This window comes from Lissotriton vulgaris, chromosome 7 (genome assembly GCF_964263255.1).
Source record: "Lissotriton vulgaris chromosome 7, aLisVul1.2, whole genome shotgun sequence".
Lineage (NCBI taxonomy): Eukaryota > Metazoa > Chordata > Amphibia > Caudata > Salamandridae > Lissotriton > Lissotriton vulgaris.
Genome location: NC_141695.1, coordinates 1,425,057,521 through 1,425,076,051, shown reverse-complemented (window position 1 = coordinate 1,425,076,051; position 18,531 = coordinate 1,425,057,521). Strand labels below are relative to the sequence as shown.

Genomic DNA, 18,531 nt, shown 5'->3' with positions numbered 1-18,531 from the left:
TATAACAAGCTGCCACGTAACTCATTCAACAAATATCACATAAAATATGATAAAGTCACATCAGAATTTTAAAAAAGTGGATGTATTTGACATGCAGCAGCTTTGACCTCAATAAGTTACATTTTAGGTCACTGAGAGGTAATGAAAAAAGGGGGATGGTTCAAACAAAATATTTGCCTAAGATCACACAGTTTGGTTAACCACATGGCTGCTAGGCGTTTTCCCCTCCTATGCTGGGAATTGCTTTATTACTTTATTTTATGACGAGCTGGCCTTGTCATCCGCGCACGGCAGGTAAGCGCCATGACGAGCCCAGCTCGTCATTAGCTTCGAAGGGGTTAAGTAGAGAACCCGGGATTAATCTCAGGTTTTCTGGCTTCACTTTGCACACATCATTCATTGCATTGGTATCTATTAACTTCTCCTTTTTACCTCGAATGTTAAAGCTGTGTTTTTTTACTTTGTGCATGAGGGTAGAGCAAGGCCACGTGACAATCTGGCTTGTTTTCAAGAGGACCTCCATCTGAGCCAGAGCCCTGCATCTGTCTCGAGCCTGGCTCGAGCTTTAAATTGCTCGCCCACATCTACCGCTTAAACTGTACCCAGCTATCTAGCTGAGCAGCACTGATCGTGCGCATTTGATAAAAGAGCCATAGACAAAGAGGCTGCACGTGCAGGCTGCTTAGAATCTAGAACGAAAACCGTAAACATCAAAATCTGCACGTTCCAAGGTCAAAAACCACAAAGCCTACAGTCAAGAGCTGCATCCATAAATGACTTGTCATGATCCAGACCCTCCCAGAGAGAGTAGAGGAAAGCTCTCTTGTGATTAAAGTTTAACTGTCGAAGGTATGCTAAGACACAGGAGCTTTATATCTTACTAGAACCTAAGCGGATATTATGCAGAGTGCACAGGACACAAGTCGATCACCCTGCACCATTGGGTACAAAGTCAAACACAACGCTGTCCAAGACAAATGTCCTATGGCTGTTTCAAAAATCTCTTTAAAATGTGGAAGTCTTGGTTTCCTCTAATCTTTGGACTAGATTTGATGCTGGTATGGAATAGTATGGGTTTTTGAGTGAAATTTTAAATGTATTAAAAGCTAATAATACAAAAACATTACTGCCTTTTGCACAAAATATATCATGAGCATGCCACATAAACCCACCTCCTCATCTAGATTGTCCACTAGATGAACAGTTCTCTCCACATGACTAAGTGAATCAGAAATGTGCAATTGCTCTCATATCATTTTACCTTTTTTTCTCACCAAGAAAAATAGTTTGCGTTGTGCAGACACCCTCACCCCTGTGCGTCGGTTAACAATGGGTGTGTTTCCTTCCCTTTCCCATTTTGAAAATCTCTCTCATTGCTGCCTTTCTGCAAGAGTGGTTTTCGGTGTGCTTTAATGGGGTGAGATAAAATGGGAACTGTTTCTGACTGTCCCAATAGCCCTGGCTTTGTTGGCATTCACAAAAGTTTGCACAGATGGCCCAACAGAAGAACCATTTTCTATATATTTTCTTTTGTCTCATGCAGACTATGGTCCTCATCTGGAGTTTGGCCTAGGGTGGCGTGACTCGTACTAGATTTCTCTGCATGGGACCACCTTGGGACTTTGTTTTTGAAAAATAGCATACAGAAATCCAGAGGGAAGCCAATGCAACAGTGTGCCAGCTTGATATTTTCTTCAGCATACAGTGGAGTTGCTGGTCACCGATAGCTCAGTTGGCTCAACTGTAAGCTTGAAACATTCGTTTGGACAGGTGGTGCTCTGCAAGGGGTGGAGAGGCCATATCTAAATGTCCCTTTTTTTATTTCGAAAAGGTAATCAAGTATGGCTATCTTCGACAAAAGTGTGTGAACCTTCATTCATGAGATTACAAATTCAACTTTTTGTACACTTAAGTCACGTGGGGATGACGTAGGGGCGTAGCAGCTAAAGCGAGTGTGGAGTTCGTGATGGGACTCTTCTGTCTGCAGTTCGGCTCAACAGTGGTTCTAATTAACATGAAAGGTGGGTAGTTGGTTGGTTGAGTAAGTGAAGGGACTGATGGATGGATGGGTGAGTGGAAAGGTGGATGGATGAATGAAAGAATGAAACAATTGATGTAAGGATTGATGAGTGAAAGAATGAATGGATATGCGGAATGGGTGAATGGATACAAGTGTGGATGAATGGATAAGTGAAAAAATAGCTGAATGAATGGATGGATGGATGAAAGGGTGAATGGATGGATGAGGGTAAGAGTGGATATATAATGAGAAAGGATGGATTAGTGAAAGGATGCATTGATGGGTGGAGTAAAGGGGTGGATAGGTGGACGGATTGAAACAGTGGACAGATGGATGAGCAAAGAGATGGATGGATGGATGGGTGAAAGGATGGATCCTGGGACGCCGTGAACCCCCCTAGCTTTATAAGCTACAGCAGGGTGGAGTTCTTGATGGGCCTTTTCTGTCTGGAACTTGTCAGACACAGGGCCATGAGTGAGAGAAAGGGTGGATGGATGGGTGAGTTAAAGGATGGCCAATGGGAACTTAAATGGAGGAATGACTTAAAGGATGGATAAAAGGGTGATGAGTGAAAGAATGGATGCATTAGTGAAAGGGTGAATGGATGGATGAAAGGGTGGATGGATGAGTGAGTGACAGGATGGATGAGTGAGAGGGAGGGGGATGGATGAAAGGGGGATGGATGTGTGAAAAAATGGATGGACGAGTGTAAGGAAGGGGGGATGGATGAACGGATCAATGAAAGCATGGATGAGTGTGTGAATGTATGGATGAGTGAAAGGGTATAGGGATGGATGGATGAGTAGTTAGGTGGAAGGATGGGAGAAAGGATTGATGAGTAGTTAGGTGGAAGGATGGGAGAAAGGATTGATGATTGGATCATTGAGTGAAAGGGTGGCTGGATGGATGAGTGAGAGGAGGATTGATGGTTGGAGTGCAAGGATGGATGGATCGATGACCAAAAAGAGTGACTGATGAGTAAATGGGTGGATGGAGAGATGGATGAGTAAAATGGTAGATTAATGGATAGATAAATGGATGGATAGGCTTGGAGATGGATGCATAAATTTGGATATCGATGGGTGGAAGGAAGGAATGGTGAAAAGATGAAGGATAGATGAAAGATTGAATGGATGACAGAATATAAAGGTGGAATTGTGGATATCAGCAGGTGGATGGAATGATGAATGGATAGATGCTTGGACAGAAGAGTCAAGAGAGCTCGTGGTGACTTGCTTTGTTTGCCTGGTGCCATAAGAGGTTTGATTCAAAGTGGGGGTATTTTAATTTTATAGTTACTCTCTTGGGGATGAGCAAAATGTTTAGTGGAGCCAGTCCAAAGCATCCTTTAGGTAATACATTATTACATGCAGACCCAGGTGTTCTTCGTGATACAGTATTACATAAGTGCTTTTGAAAGTCACAAGTCCAAGGAAACAATGGTCCAGGTTGGTTCACAAAGCACAGTCTTTGGAAATGAAGATCCAAGAGGTCTACTGACTGTGCACTTCAAGGCAGCGATTTTCCGGAGTGTCCGCACTCTAGACAGATGAGAGAGACAGCAAAGGCAGCATGTCTACCATGGGTGCAGGCCACCAGAGAACCACAATGGGTGGGAATGCAATAGATCCATGCCTAGATACTATCATACAGGACAATATCTCACCTCTTTTGGGATGCAAATCACGGTCACGTACTTAACAGGCATAGACTTAGGGTCAGTGCTTCATTTGTAACAATAAATTATAGCAAAACTGTAGGAAAAAAAGAGAAAGAGAGAGAAAGAGGGGTGGAAAATAACCTGCAAGAGTCAAATAAAGAGAGAGGAAGTGATTGGTGGGGGAAGAAAAGAGCATGATTTGGAATCAAGAATAGGCAGCCGTGGGATTTGGCAACACTGGCATTTGGCAGTAGGATCTTAAGAAAAAATTGGACTCCTGCACACAGTTTTGTTTTTTCTTACAAATTAAGCACTGCTTAGCGACCATAAATTGCAAATCGAAACAGTTCAATACAATCAGGAAAAAACGTCGAGAGAAAAGTCGTTCTGTGCACTAAGTGATGCAAGGGAGAAAAAGAAACCAACAGTAATTTTCTCCTACACTGTCCAGGATACATAGATCTGAGAGAAATAAACTCCCAAAAAATATCAGGGAAGAATAAAAAATTCTAGAACAAAGTTGAAGAAAAACTCGAAATCACCTTAGAAGAGCACACAGTGATAATAAAAAGAGCTGCTTCTAAGGTATATGCTGCTATTAAGCTCAACACAAAATCTAAACTCAAGAACAAATACCCAACTAGATTTAACTCTACGTGTAAACCTTTACGTTTAAACCGAAATGCAACAATGTATTGATCTTGGCTTTTGTCTGTTGTTTTTATGTCACTGACTAACTTTGGCAACTCAAGTATAAATTGTCAAGCCAACAAAGTTAATTTTAATGTATGTTATACTCATCAAATGAAACCAGAAAATAGTTTTAGTGTATAACATCTACTCACTGTAGTTTTCTCTCTGGCCTTGGAGTCTGCCAGTTGCGCTGTACGGGACCTAGTATACAAGAAAAGAGAAAAGCAACTATTAATTTTATACAAAAAGAGACATCAGCAAATGTACATCAGCCACACTATATGGCTCTTAAAAGAACCCTCCCAGATTAGAATGTGATGGTTTGTAGAGGGGGAAAACCCTGTGATATCAATGCTTGGACATTGACTAGAAAAGAGTATTGGATTTTCGATCAGTGACACAATTCTCAACGTGAGGTTTGCCTCTGAACTACCCGTTGGATACAGAACTCGTTGACTACCAAGAAAACCATACTGCTGAACAGATACTTAATTCAACAAGACACATCAGTGGCTTAAGGTGACTACTGCCTAGATGTGTACACAACCTGAAAGCAAGGGGTTGAATCCCTACAGGTACTACTCACCCTTTCCTCATTGAATTCTGCATGTACCTACTCTAGGCTGACCAATTGAATAGCATTGAGTTTGGCAATAGTAACCCATGTGATTTGGTGCATTTGGCTCCGCCACAGCGTTTAAGCAACTATTTTACTCATTTCCAGAAAGATTAATATCTTTGGAAATTCCTAATCAAATTGAAAAATATGATAAAGGTATAGTCTAGAGTAAAATAAATTGAGCGTATTTACATCCTATATTTTATTTTATATTTCAATTTTTTTTAATTGGGCTGATAAATATTTGATGTTTAGTTTTCAAATAGGGAGACACAGAGGGAGCATGATCCTTTGTGGGAAACTTCCTTCTGCATAGATTATACATTTAATAACAACCAGTTAATTTCTAATTGGGTTGGAGAAGGGCCACAGTTGGAAAATGGGAACTGCAACTTACATAGTTTTATCAGTAAATACAGATCTCTATTAAAATGAAGAATGCCATAATAAAGAACATGGTAATAAACAAACTATGACTACAAATTTTTCATTTTGGCATCACTCAACTTAGTAAAGAAAGCACATCAGAATCTGGACAATAGAGCTTCGATGGCTTCCGCCCTAACCCTGACCCTAAACCCGTATTTAAGCCTAACCTCATTCATTACTATGACCCTAAGCCTTATCAACCTTTAACTAACCTTTATGTAGCCATGATGCTAGCCTTAACATGAAGCTTACACCCTTACCCTAATTCTCACAATAACCCTTACTTATCCTACCTTAACCCTTACCGTCCGTAATCCCAAGCCTAACCGCTATTTTTAACACTTGAACCTATCCCTAATTGAAGACAAGTAACAAGGTCTCCTATACCGTTCATCAGGCCATGGTTTAGGAATCATGCGGTGTTTCGCTGGGTGAGTGACGAGTACTGATTGGAATATAGCCTTGGCCAGTTAGACCCTTGCGGATGAAGCACAGTGTTATGGACTGTAGCCGCGGACAATAAGAGCCTATTCCTGTGGCGGTGATTGCTATGGTCACGGATCACCCAATTGCACTCTCAGACTGCTGAGCTTACAGAGAAATAGAAAGGAAGGCCAACAAGAGCTGGGTGACACACCCTCCCCTTGCATGGAATAACTTTTGCCCTCTCGGTAATGCGCATTTGAGTCCTTAACAAACACCCATGAAATCAGGGGCGGGTCCTGTTTGCAGAGACCCCAGAAATTGAGGACATCGGCCACAAAATGCAGAGCTGTGACCCGCAAAGTAGATTGCTGCATCATGAATCACTTTATCAAAATTTTAGTAACAGAATGGTGGCTGTTTGCTTACATTAGGTGGGAGTCTATAAAGTTCTTGCATAATAATGAGGGCTTTGGGATCTGGACACTGTACCGGTCTCCTGAAACCCTTGTTAATAGCCAGTGTAGGGGCTACACTGACTGGTCCCTGCAACTCGCCTTGATGTTTTGCATCAAGGCAACACTGGTTATCTTAAGGTTTCTTTACTTCATAGGGTCCCCTCGCTCTTGGCCGCAGTGCATGACGTATGTTGTATGTGTGATCTATTAGTTTAATTGTAAGTTTGCTATGCTGTCTAACTCAGTAAAACACATTTTGGGTATTTTATCAGGAAGATCTCCCGAGAATATCTGGCATTTATTATTGTAATTTATAATTGTAACATAGAGAACAGTCTTTCAAGATGCTATTGAAACAAAATGTAAACATATGATAATGAGATAGAAGCATAAATAGCATAATATACAGAAGTCAAATAGGATATGCCAATAATGGATTGGACGAGGCTGGTTAGGATGCAACAAGAGCTTTCTCTTCTTGCGCTTAGCTCTAAATAACAGATCTTTGGGCCCGATTCACAAAGATCCTCCGCACTCATGGTGGAGGCTTCGCAGTTGTGATGGGATCTTTGCACTCGTGGCAGGATCACGGCATTGCAGTTTCTCATTGCAGAGATCATGCCCCAAGTGCAGAGAGCCCGCCACGACTGAGATGCCTGCACCACAAGTGAGGAGGCCGTTTGCGAAGCGGCCCTTAGTGTGACATTGTAAGACCAAATTGGAAAAATGTAGAGGCATATTATCAAGGACCGGTGTTAAAATTATCGCCGTTCTATCGGCAGGAAACTGCCGATAAAACGGCGATAATAGGCTTGATAATACGCCATTGTTAATTCCCATAGAAGCCCATGTTATCGTGTTAACATGGGCTTCTATGGGAGTTAACAAGGACGTATTATCAAGCCCATTATCGCCGTTATATCGGCAGTTTCCGGACGATAAAACGGCGATAATTTTAACACCGGTCCTTGATAATATGCCCCTTAGATTTTTGAGAGGTTTTAAGAATGTATTATAGTGGAACCTGGAAGATGAGGGACAGCGGGCCACAAATATCTGCGTCCAGAGTACGCTCCATCCTATCTCTTCCTGGTCACCTAATGGCAATAGGGGGATGAGTTCTAAAAAATGCTGGCACTGTAGTTTGCAACTAGCTAGATAAAAAATAACTAGTTATACAAGGGTATCTCGTCCTTGGAAGATAACTATGTGTATTAGTTACAATTGCTCTGGATTTAAGTCGTTTGTAGAATGTTTCCTAAAAAGGACATAGGTCCTCACTCACCTAGATGGCATGTTTCATCATAAGGCTCCTTAACCACAGTCCCCGAATTTTTGGAGGTTGTGGTGGCCTCCACCTAATCTCTCTGCAATGTTATTCTTTTTTGTTTTTTAATAAATTACTCTTTCCTCGTTAGGAGCCTCGGGACCATAACTAAAAGGAAGGATCAAAAATGCATCCAAGGAAGGTAGGGTTTTATTGGCACCTACCTCCCAGTCGCATCAATAGAAACCAGGAACAAGCAAGTGTCATTAAAAGGTCATATACAATGGTACTTCCTTTGCCTTAGTTCCTAATATTTCTTCCTCTTCTTTCCTTTCCTTTCCTTTGTGTACTGTTCCAATGGATTTTCCCAGCAACCTCTGTCCTTAGCTGGGAACTTACCTTAGAGAATGTTTTAATTTTCATTTGGTGAGATTGTGACATAGGAGACAGCAGGTGGTGCCATGGACAATTCTTCACCATAAGCATCACTAAACTGAGAGACCTTTGATTAAATATGTTTTTTATGATAAATGGCCTTGACTGGTGGGTGGCACTATGGAGTGACACCATTAATCGCCCCTGGTCACTGAGCTTAACTTCTGTCACAGACTTTGAGTGTTTTCATCAGACACAGAAGTTACATTGGCTGTTGTAACATCTGTATTGTCTGTCCCATCTTCACTCCCCGACTATGGGGATTACTGTAAGACTCTAGCAAGGACTAAATTGTTCTGCGGTTGTGGGTATGGGTTGGCAGTGCAGGTGTCTGCTAGAACTGTTGTTATATAGTCTTTAAAATGGTGATAGAGGGGTGTGTGGCCAAGATGGTGATGAAGTAGGAGCCCAGACACTCGGTTCATAGCTTCGGCTGCCCCTGCCTGCTAGCTGGAGCCCTCGCAGAAGTGAAGTGACACGCTGGGACATGGCTGCCGGACCACACAGCCTGGACTTCAGCTTGGGCGAAGCGGATGTTGCCAGGAGGAGGACACCCCGCTACTGGGTGACAGAGTCTACTCTCTCTACGTCCAGGACCCAGGCGGCAACCTTGCAACTGCCAGAGCTCGTGACACAGATGGCTCAACCGAACTGGACGAATCCGAGTGGTGAGCAGGCAGAGCTCGCTTTGGGTGCAGCCACAGAACCTCCATCTCGAAAATGAAACTACCGCCTCTGCTTCTGCCCCTCACCTGAGCTGCCCCTGGATCAACTGTGATCAGGGCCAGAGTCGCGGCAGGGATGCTGAGGGCACTGGACTCTAGGCACAAGCCTGCTTCAGGGATTGAGAGACACCCCAGTAGGTCCCAGAGTGCAGAACTCTGCAGGAGCATGGCCCTAATAATGCTGGAGCATCAGAGGTCTACCTGAACCAGGTGGAGCCTGAGCCTGGAGAAACCTCGCCGGTGTTTGTGCTGTTACCGTGGGTTGAGAACTGGTGGCTGCCTGACTGAGGGGTGGCCTCCAAGGAGAGACTGGGCACCCTCTTCAGCACCGTGGGGCTGGTCCAGGTGCTGGTCGGAGACCTTGCTGCCTAGTGGTGAGTCTACAGCTCAACCAGACCTGGACCTGACCCTACTCTCTGACAGCCTCCTGCTGAAGCAACTGCACATTCTGAAGTCTGCGGGTGGGGTAGAGACACGCCTCTGTCACCCCATGGGATGCACACACCGACTTCCCACTGGCCTAATCCGCTGCAGGCATTGCGGCCCACATGTCCTGAAAAGATTCAACCATAAAAGACTTAACAGGGCTCCCTCAAAGAAAGCAGATGGCCAATGCGATCAGAGCCCCGAAAAGGAGGAAAGCAGAGAATCCCAACACATGGCACCTCACTGGCAAGGGTGCAGCCCCTACTAACTAGTGCCTTCATGGTGGAACTCTTCGATTAACTTTGCTAAGGCATCACCCTCGTCCGTGCAGAAATCTCAAAGGACACAAAAGATATGCGGCAAGACCTGCAAGACCTGGGACAAAGGATATCCACCCTGGTTGGTAGATATATGCGAACCCAACTTCCCAAAACCAGAGGCTATAAGTTTTTATCAGCGTCACATCAGACATATACTAGACTGGATTATAATCTGGGCATGAAACAGCTTATGCCAAGGGTACAGCAGGCTAATATAGGTGTAATTTCCCTGTCTGATCATGCTCCAGTATTGCTCACATGTAGTGATCTGGATTAACTCCCCACCCCCGGCATTGGAAACTAAATAACACCCTCTTGGAGCGGGCAGAGGTTTTGGAATCTCTCTGCATCCATATTACATCTTACATGGCCGAAATCGAGGGATAAGTCTCAGAACTTGGGATGCCTTTAAGGCAGTTTTATGGGGAGAATATATAGCCATTGCAACCGAACTCCATACAGATATGAGGGAAAAACAAAGGGAGTCGGAGAGGCAGGCAGCAACCGTCAGCTCAACACAAAAGCTCATGCTTACAGAACATCTGGCTTCAGCTTACGGTAGCGAGACAACAGCTGGAAGCCTTAGACTGGGATGCCACAGAATACACTCTATTGTGCACTAAGCATAAATACTATACCGGCGGGACAAGGTGGGTAAACTGTTAAACTGTATACTCAGGGCAAAACAGCAAAGGGATATTAATGTGAATCGAATCACCACTTACACAGGGGACACGGCCTACATCCCGGAGGAAATAGCAGAGGCATTACGCATACACTGCTCCACACTTTACTCCACAAATCCCTTCCCCGACGAGGCCAATCAGACATACGCAGGCATGATTCGACTGCTTCCCTTCACAAAACCATAAACTGAGGGAGACATAAAGATAGAAGATGTCATCCCCGGCATATCCTAATTACACATTTGGAAAGTCAATACACAGTAGCCTTCTACAAGATGTTTAGAGTACAATTGGCACCCACACTGACTAAGTTTTACAACTCCTTTGCAGACGTGGCAACCCTCACCCCATTGATGCAGACAGCTCTAATCATGGTGATTCCCAAAACGGGCAAGAACCCCTCTGACTGCTCAATCTCGCCCCTCAATGTAGAAGCAAAGACCTTCACTGGCATCCTGGCCCGGTAACTAGCATCTTATATGCAAGACCTTATAGGTCCGAGGAAGCTCAGATAACACAAATCTCATTCTGGACATCATGGACATACTTCATGCACTAAATTGTCAGACTTTCTATTATACTGTTTCCCTTTCCTAGAGAAGTCCTATCTAGAGGTGGAATGCTTCCCAAATTTCAGAAATGGGTGTTCAGCTTATGATCAACCTGATGTTCGGGTCGGAGTTAATGTGATGGCATCGGGCTTCATCGTGATACAGAGAGGTACCTGTTAAGGCTGCCCTCTGTCTCCACTTTTTTTTACTCTTTACATGGAACCCCTTGCAGAGGCAATGCGTAGAAACCCACACATTACCAGTGTCACATCTGGACAAACGGAATACAAAATAGCACTCTATGTAGAGGATGTCCTTTTGACATTGACCAACCACCTTACCTCCTTCCTGGCCCTTCGATGGAAGTTGAACTTTCTCAGGGTTCAAGGTAAATGCATAATAGTTGCTGATACTGGCACTCAATACCCCTGTGGAGAAACAGGCTCCCTTTCAAGAGCTGATCCTCTTTTCATGGGTGCAACACCACCTCATCTACTTGGTTATAGAACGGTGTTCAACGGTTAAATATACACCAGATCAGAACTATAATAATCTTCTCCACATAACTTGTAAGGACTTACAGAGGTGGCAGATGGGGTCCTCTCATACTAAAGGGGAATGGCAGCGATGAATATAATACCTCTGCCGAAAATTCTGTACGTTATTCAGGTGCTCGCTCTGCAACCATCTCGGGTCAGGCTGCCCATGAAGCAAAATCTATTACAGGGGCTCATCTGGAAAGGAAAGTAACCTGAATGCAAAGGCAGCAACAATATGTTCCCCCTGTCAGATGGCGGACGAGAACCCCCTACCTCAGGTACTACTATATGGACAGTCAATTATGCTGTCACTCTTATTTGCCTGCTTCTTATTTGTGACCCGTTAGTCAATCTTGTGTTTCTCCCTCTTTTCCATCTCTTTTGATTGACTGACTCCTATGCTTCAAATGCTTGCATTCCAAGCATTACTTGTTTCTTTTAGTTAAGCTCTCCATGGGCGTGCATGTGTTTTCCAGCTGTTTTCCTCATGTTTTCTCTCTGCCTGCACTTCATGTTGCTCTCTATCACCTGTATTCTTCTCCCTGCCATGTTGCCTTTGTCCTCATATTCTCCCATCAACTTGGGGAGAGGATGTGGCCTTGCGGCTAGAGCAGTCGACCTTGACGCTGGTGAACCAGGTTCGAGTCTCACCAGGGACACTTAACATCATGTGATTCTGGGCAAATCGCTTAATCACCCCATGCCTAACAAGAAAAAAAGATGAATGTGTCCTTGTGTAATGCAACTGGTGCTCAGGTAAACCGCTCTGATACCAGAAAGCTTCAGGTCAAGTTTGCGCCAAATAAAACTACGGGGGAAAAATACAACTGTTTTCTCAGCAGTGCGCTTCTTCCTCTCTTGTCTCCAGTTTCTCTTCACCAATTGGCTCCCCCAAGCACTCCACTTTGCCCCCTTGTGTCATCTGATTTCCCCCATTGGGGCTCCTACATGGCTTTAGCCCTACCATTGTTACTCCTCGCACTGCTTTAAAAAAATGCTTTGGTGCATTTTTTTTTCATTTCAGTTACCAATCCAACTCACTTTGGTAACTATACAATACAAAGTACTTAAAAGTGGGTACGTCGTTTTGTAGGCACATGCATGCATGGTGCTCGTACCCACAAAATGACATGGTTGGCTGCATCCAATGGCTTTTTAAAATTCTTTAGCCAGCCTGTACAGCATCACGGATGCTGTGCAGTGTGGGTCCCAAAGATGTCCCAATGGAGAGACCTATTGGCTTTGCCAATGCTTGTTAAACCTGCCCACATAAAGTTTTAACTCTCGTTTCTAAGCCCTTTCGTTACCAGAAGGGACAAGATTGCAACAAAGTATCTCTGGCAGAACATGAACTCATCACAACAGTACAGAAGAGAGTGGGAGTGTGAGAAAGAGTATGTGTATGTATGCTCATGTGTCTGTTTTTCCATGTGTTTGTGTGTGTGCGTGAGTGTGTCGGGTGTGTGTTATCCCGTGCCTAAGTCAGAGGTATGTGGTGCACAATAATGAAATATTTATCCAGCATATTGCTGTGTTTCCGTTAGATCTATGAATCATGTATTTTCTGCCACGCTCTTCCTTAATATGCAACCTAAAGTTCTTTCCTAATAAATGTGTAATGTGTCCGTAAACGTTGCTTAAAAGACTTCCGAAATTCAGAATGCATATTCCAGCCCGTAGTCTGACCCATCCTCCTTCCGGTCCCTTTGTGTGCTCCACTCTCAGCCGCCACGTGGGATGCTGTGATCTAGTGCGCAGTTGCCGTGGAAAACAAGCCTAAGCGCCCTTTCATCAAATCTACACCTCAAATTCATCCAAGTGCCTAGAGGCAATGTAGGCAGCGCTAAGCAGGTCAACTAAACCATACACACACTTCAGGGCAGTGGCGTAGCAAGGGGGGTGGTGGCGGTCCGCCCCGGGCGGCACGAGTTTTGGGGGTGGCGGCTCGTGCCCCCGCTCTTAAATGAATTTGCACCCCTCTTCAGCGCGGTCGCGGGGCAGCCACGGGAGGGGCAGCCACGGGCGGCCAAGTGCCTAGTAGCAACGCCATTGCTTCAGGGTGACGTAAATTCAAGGTCCCAATGTACTTCGTTTACGATTAATATAGGACATTGTTTTCAGTGTGGATTACAAAAAGTCAGGCTGCCGCCACCACCACCTGCACAATGAGCACATAAAACGTGTGACAGCAGCAGTACTACCTGCACCCACATACGAAAGTTCAGAGACAGAGCAACTGTCACGCCTACCACACTGCCGAGACCAGTCATCCAATGCATGAAAGAATAGTGGCAGCATAGGGCCTAGACTGAATATAGTGTTTCATAGCAGCACTGCCTGTAGTACGAATCCAGGATATGTGACATTAGTGCTCCTTCCACCAGAGCCTTTTAATTGGGGGAGGGCGGTGTTGAACCAGGGGACTGAAAGACGTACTGAAGAGGGACAGGTGTAGAGTGGGATTGAGTGCCAATGCAGACAGGCAACGAGCCCTGCTCCTGTTCTAAGTTAGATCACTAGTGGCATGAACACAGAACAGCGGGCGTTTCTGTGCTGCTCTGTGTGCTTTGCATGCACAGGGTTGGGAAAGTGGGCATTCGGTGCGCTGGCCCCTCAGGTTCAACTCAGGTCTGTGTTTTTTAGGGCCTCTGTCAGGGGCACAACTAGACCCAACCTTTTGGTAGGGGGGCAGGGGTTAACACTGCCAGCAAGTAGGCAGGTCAAGAATTTTAAGCAATGCGGGCAGAGGTATCTCTATAGCCAATATGAGTAAAAGAAGTGACAAACTTTGCATTTTAAACACATTGGACAAACCCAGTCGGATTATTATTGAAAGATTGAGGTCCACGGTTACCCATTTGTTCCTCACCAGGGTTGAGTTGTTTTGTGGGGGCCTGGCTGCCAAGGCCATATTGTTAATGGGTGGTGTTTGATCCTTTTGCTGCACATGAATATTTCAGTTTGTGACTTGTTTATGTTCCTGAGGCTCGAAATCAGCCTTTAGGTGACATCTACAGCCTGTGCCCACCCGCATCACACTCTTAGCCTGCAGTCCCCACTCAACTCTCACACCCGCCCATAGCCTCAGAGGCAGAGCTCCTTAGCCTGTGGTGCTTGATACCCCTCTAGCCGCTTTCATCTAATTTCCACTCCTGTAGGCACCACTCCCTCCTGGCTCACCCCCACAGACTAAGACCGATCTCACCCCCCACACCAGTCCCCACAGCCTCAGCCCAATCTCCCTTCCCATTCCATCCCACAGCCTCAGTACACTCTTCCCTCTTGCACCCGCCCTGTGGTTGTGGATGGAACTGAATAGGCATCTAGTACTACGGAAAGCGCAGATATTCTGTGGGTGCAATTACAGACATATGTGCATATATTTACAAGTGTGAAAAGAGTGTCTGTGTAAGTGCTGGGTGACAGTAAGTGCTGTGAATGTATAGTGCAATATATACGAAAAAGTTGCTGACCCCACACTTTGACTTTTTTTCTCCAAATTTAAGAGAAACAAACAAATCCTAGTCTTATGTTTGTTGGGTACATTTATTTTTACCCTTCTGAATTTATTTTCACAGTATTTTTTAGATTTTTCATTAATGAGAAAGACCACTGTACATTAGATACACATTTACACATATATACAAAACAATTTCACATTATACATATATACACAATATATACAATCTTCTTCTGTAGGACACTACTTTCTATCCACAAATAATTCTTTGCAAGATAATTGTCAAGTATAAATAAATCAACAATAACCAAAAAGAGGTGAGCAAAGTCTTGCTAAAAGAAAGATCAACGTGAAACGTTCAAGAATTAAATCAATATCACAATAAATGTAATCCTTTTGTCTTTCTTTTATTTCTTTGGCATAAAGTAGTGTCCTACCGAAGAAGATTCTATATATTGTGTATATATGTATAATGTGAAATTGTTTTGTATATATGTGTAAATGTGTATTTAATGTACAGTGGTCTTTCTGATTAATGAAAAATCTAAAAAATACTGTGAAAATAGATTCAGAGGGGTAAAAATAAATATACCCAACAAACATAAGACCTGGATTTGTTTGTTTCTCTTAAATTTGGAGAAAAAAAGTCAAAGTGTGGGGTCAGCAACTTTTTTGTATATATTGTATTATTCGGTCCAGCTGTCCCTACGTCCCAGGACCTCACTCCGTTGTGGTACAAAGTGAATGAGTGGAAAGTGTGCATAAATGTGTGCAAGGTGAGGTGGGTGCCCATATGACAAATGGATGACCAGTGTGGCCATGTGAATGGAGGGTGACCTGTGTGAGTAATGGGTGGGCGGAGTGCCATGTGAGTTCAGAGAGTGGTGAACCTGTGTAAGTGTAGGACGAGCAGTGTGAGTTCTGTGAATGCAGGACAGGGTATCCCTAGACCTCTAAGTAACTGACCATATTATTGATGACTGGCAAGTGGAGTTTCAGGCATAATTTAAACTAGGATTATTGTGACGTCAATAAGCAACTTTAGTAGAGAAAATAAATCATCAGTTGGTCCTGAAACAAAATGTCAGCTTTTTGGACATGCCCAAATTCACTTTTATGGAGGTGTGCGAGCTACTGAAGGCCAGAGCCAAATCCTGAGCTCTGTCTGGGGTTTTGTGACCTGTGGCCAAAAACAAGCAAAGTCTTTATAAGGCTTCTCCCGCCCACCCCCTCTTGTAAATTACCAAACCCCCTGTCCCTTCTTCTAGTGGTTACACTGTGCAACGTGAAACTAGGATACCTGGGATCAAATGGTTTACATCTTTGACAAAATTGTGCATCCTAGGCAATTGCCTTATTTCATTGCACATCCTTTTCCTTTGTCATTTCATTTGAGTGTACATTAAAAAAAACTCAATTTAGGATGTGGGCTCTACAAAAATGTCACTTATGTATGTTTCAATAGATTTTAATGTTGCTTCGCGTTATTAAAACATTAGCAGGGTTCATATGATAATTTACTTGTATCTTGGTTCACTAAAAGCACCATCAATAGAGACATTAAAGTTTCTAGGTTTATGTTTAGAAACTGTGGGGCAGATTTACTAAAAAGCCATGCCACACAGCACAGCAACCACAGTTGCTGCACTGCATTGCATGAGAGGAGAGAGCAGGGCAGCATCATATCTTTTAGGTTAGCAAAGATGCACATTCACGCTTCCTAGCGCCACACACACATCTTTGCACAATAGTTCAAGAGAGTAAGCGTGATGTCTACCATAGGTGTTGCACTGGAAGGGTACCATTCCAGATCTCAATACTTCACCTAATAAAGCTTTTCCCAATTTGGATACATGCTGTACAAAGCAGCAGATGCAAAGTTGGAAATGTATGGAGCAATAAAAATATTTTCTTCTTTATAATGCCCTGCCTCAAAGAGGCAATATTTTTGGGCACTGTTGTTAGTAGATAGGGCTTTGCATTAAATACCTTGGAAACATAGAGCACTCATGCACTGCCTTTGGAACATCCCCTTAAAGCAGGCCTCATTGGGGCCCAAACAAGTTTTGTCCTGACACGTAAATTCTAAATAAACCTTTGTTTCTGAATCTGCTCTAAGACTTCTGATAAATGTCACTTAGTGCAGCAGCTTATTTTAGTGTCCTGAAGTGAAACACTTCCACATTAAAGAAATAAACTTATTGAATTTCAAAGTCTTTAGCACATTTTACACTGCGATTTCCATATCATCATCATAAAACTTTATTTCGATCTACAAAAGATCACAAAAGCATAAAACGATAAAAAAATAACTTGATAAACACATCACTGTAGGGACACATGAAATCCACACAGTCCTTGCACAGTGAAAAGGCAAACCTGTACCATCAATCAGCACTTTTATAAATAGAGATTCCAAAGATATAAAAACATTTATAGAGCAATAATAAATTAGATAAAACATATTACAAAAAGTTGCAAAGGGAAAAGGCCTAAATTGCGACCACAAACCACACCAGCCTAGAGGTATCAGAATGTAAAATCCTGCTGGCGGCCAAAGTAACTCCCAACACCCAGGGTCCTACACAGGGGCAACAGCCATTTTCTCCTCTAGGAAACATGCGCTGGGCAGAAGTACGAAAGGTAAATCTTCAGGAGGCCCCTTGCACGCCGGGCACTCTGTGCGCTGATATTTTGAATTTGCCCACTTAGCCCAGAAAGTCGTGATGGGTAAGAACTGGTATCTACATTTTATAAACAATTTCCTAGCAAAAGGGGGAGTGATCTCAACGATTGTATCCTCATTGCTAGGAGACAGCTTAAAATCCCAAAAGTCCAAGGTCAAGGTGCCTCTACTAGATCCAATGACTTCTTGGTGTACCTTCTGCCAGTAGGCCGATTTAATTAGCATTTTAGAGCCTGAAGTAAGTACTTTGGTGCTGCCCAGAAGCTTTCCAAACCCAGCTTTCTGCACAAGGACCTAATATGTGCGAACCATGGTATGCGCTGGGTGCCAGGTAGGGCTAATATGTCTTTAGGGGAGTCTCTATAGGCTTCTAGGGTGGGTGAGGTCCATATCCTACGCCAGTATAGTAAAGGTCCAAGCTTCACCTTCTCAGAGACTTTCCTAAGTGCCATGTTGAAATACAATGGAGCCAGAGGGTGCTCTTAGGGAGCGCAAACTGCCTAATACACCTATTCTCAGTATAAGATAAATCGCTGCAATTAGCGTGCCCAAATCTCCGAGCTGCTCCCAGAGCCGTTATATTATAGATCTCAATTGCTTAAGCGACTTTCTTAGAGAATACTTTATTATATATTTTATTTATTTATTTAAGAGTCTTACAGCGCTTTACAACAGTAAATGTTCACATGAAAGATAACAAGTATATACCGAGCAACTGAGTCACATCAGATGAAATCAGTGGTTGAGCACGAGAGAGGAAAGATAACAAGAAGGGACATAGGGAGGGCTAGAGGTAGAGAGTCAGTCCAATTGAATGATAGATGACCCATATCCTTAAGAATCGTGATGATTGATGTATTAATGTGCAATCGGCCTTTTGGACCTGAATGGGCCAATCTAGGCTGGGTCCTTAGCCTTAGCCCTAGGTAGTCAAAATTAGATACCTGCTCTATTGGATCTTTGTTGACAAAGAGTTTGCATTTGTAGTTTTTATCTCTAACCGAGTGGAAATCCATAAATGTCGTTTTCACACTGTTGAGTTCCAATCCCTGCTCATGGCAAAATGTATTAAAATTACCCAGCAGCTTTACATATAATGCAGAGGACTTTGTTTGTTTTAGAGCGCTAAGGGGC

At 43.6% G+C, this 18,531-nt stretch overlaps 1 protein-coding gene across 2 annotated transcripts in view; it reads right to left on the bottom strand.

Moving 5' to 3' along the window:
• Positions 1-18,531, bottom strand: part of LOC147705755 (band 4.1-like protein 1) — a 644,658-nt gene that overhangs the window by 494,149 nt on the left and 131,978 nt on the right. For both annotated transcript variants that reach the window (XM_086932199.1, XM_086932200.1), the window contains exon 2: positions 4,526-4,574. The gene's annotated coding sequence lies outside the window, so the exon portion shown is untranslated. The remainder of the gene's footprint in view (positions 1-4,525; positions 4,575-18,531) is intronic.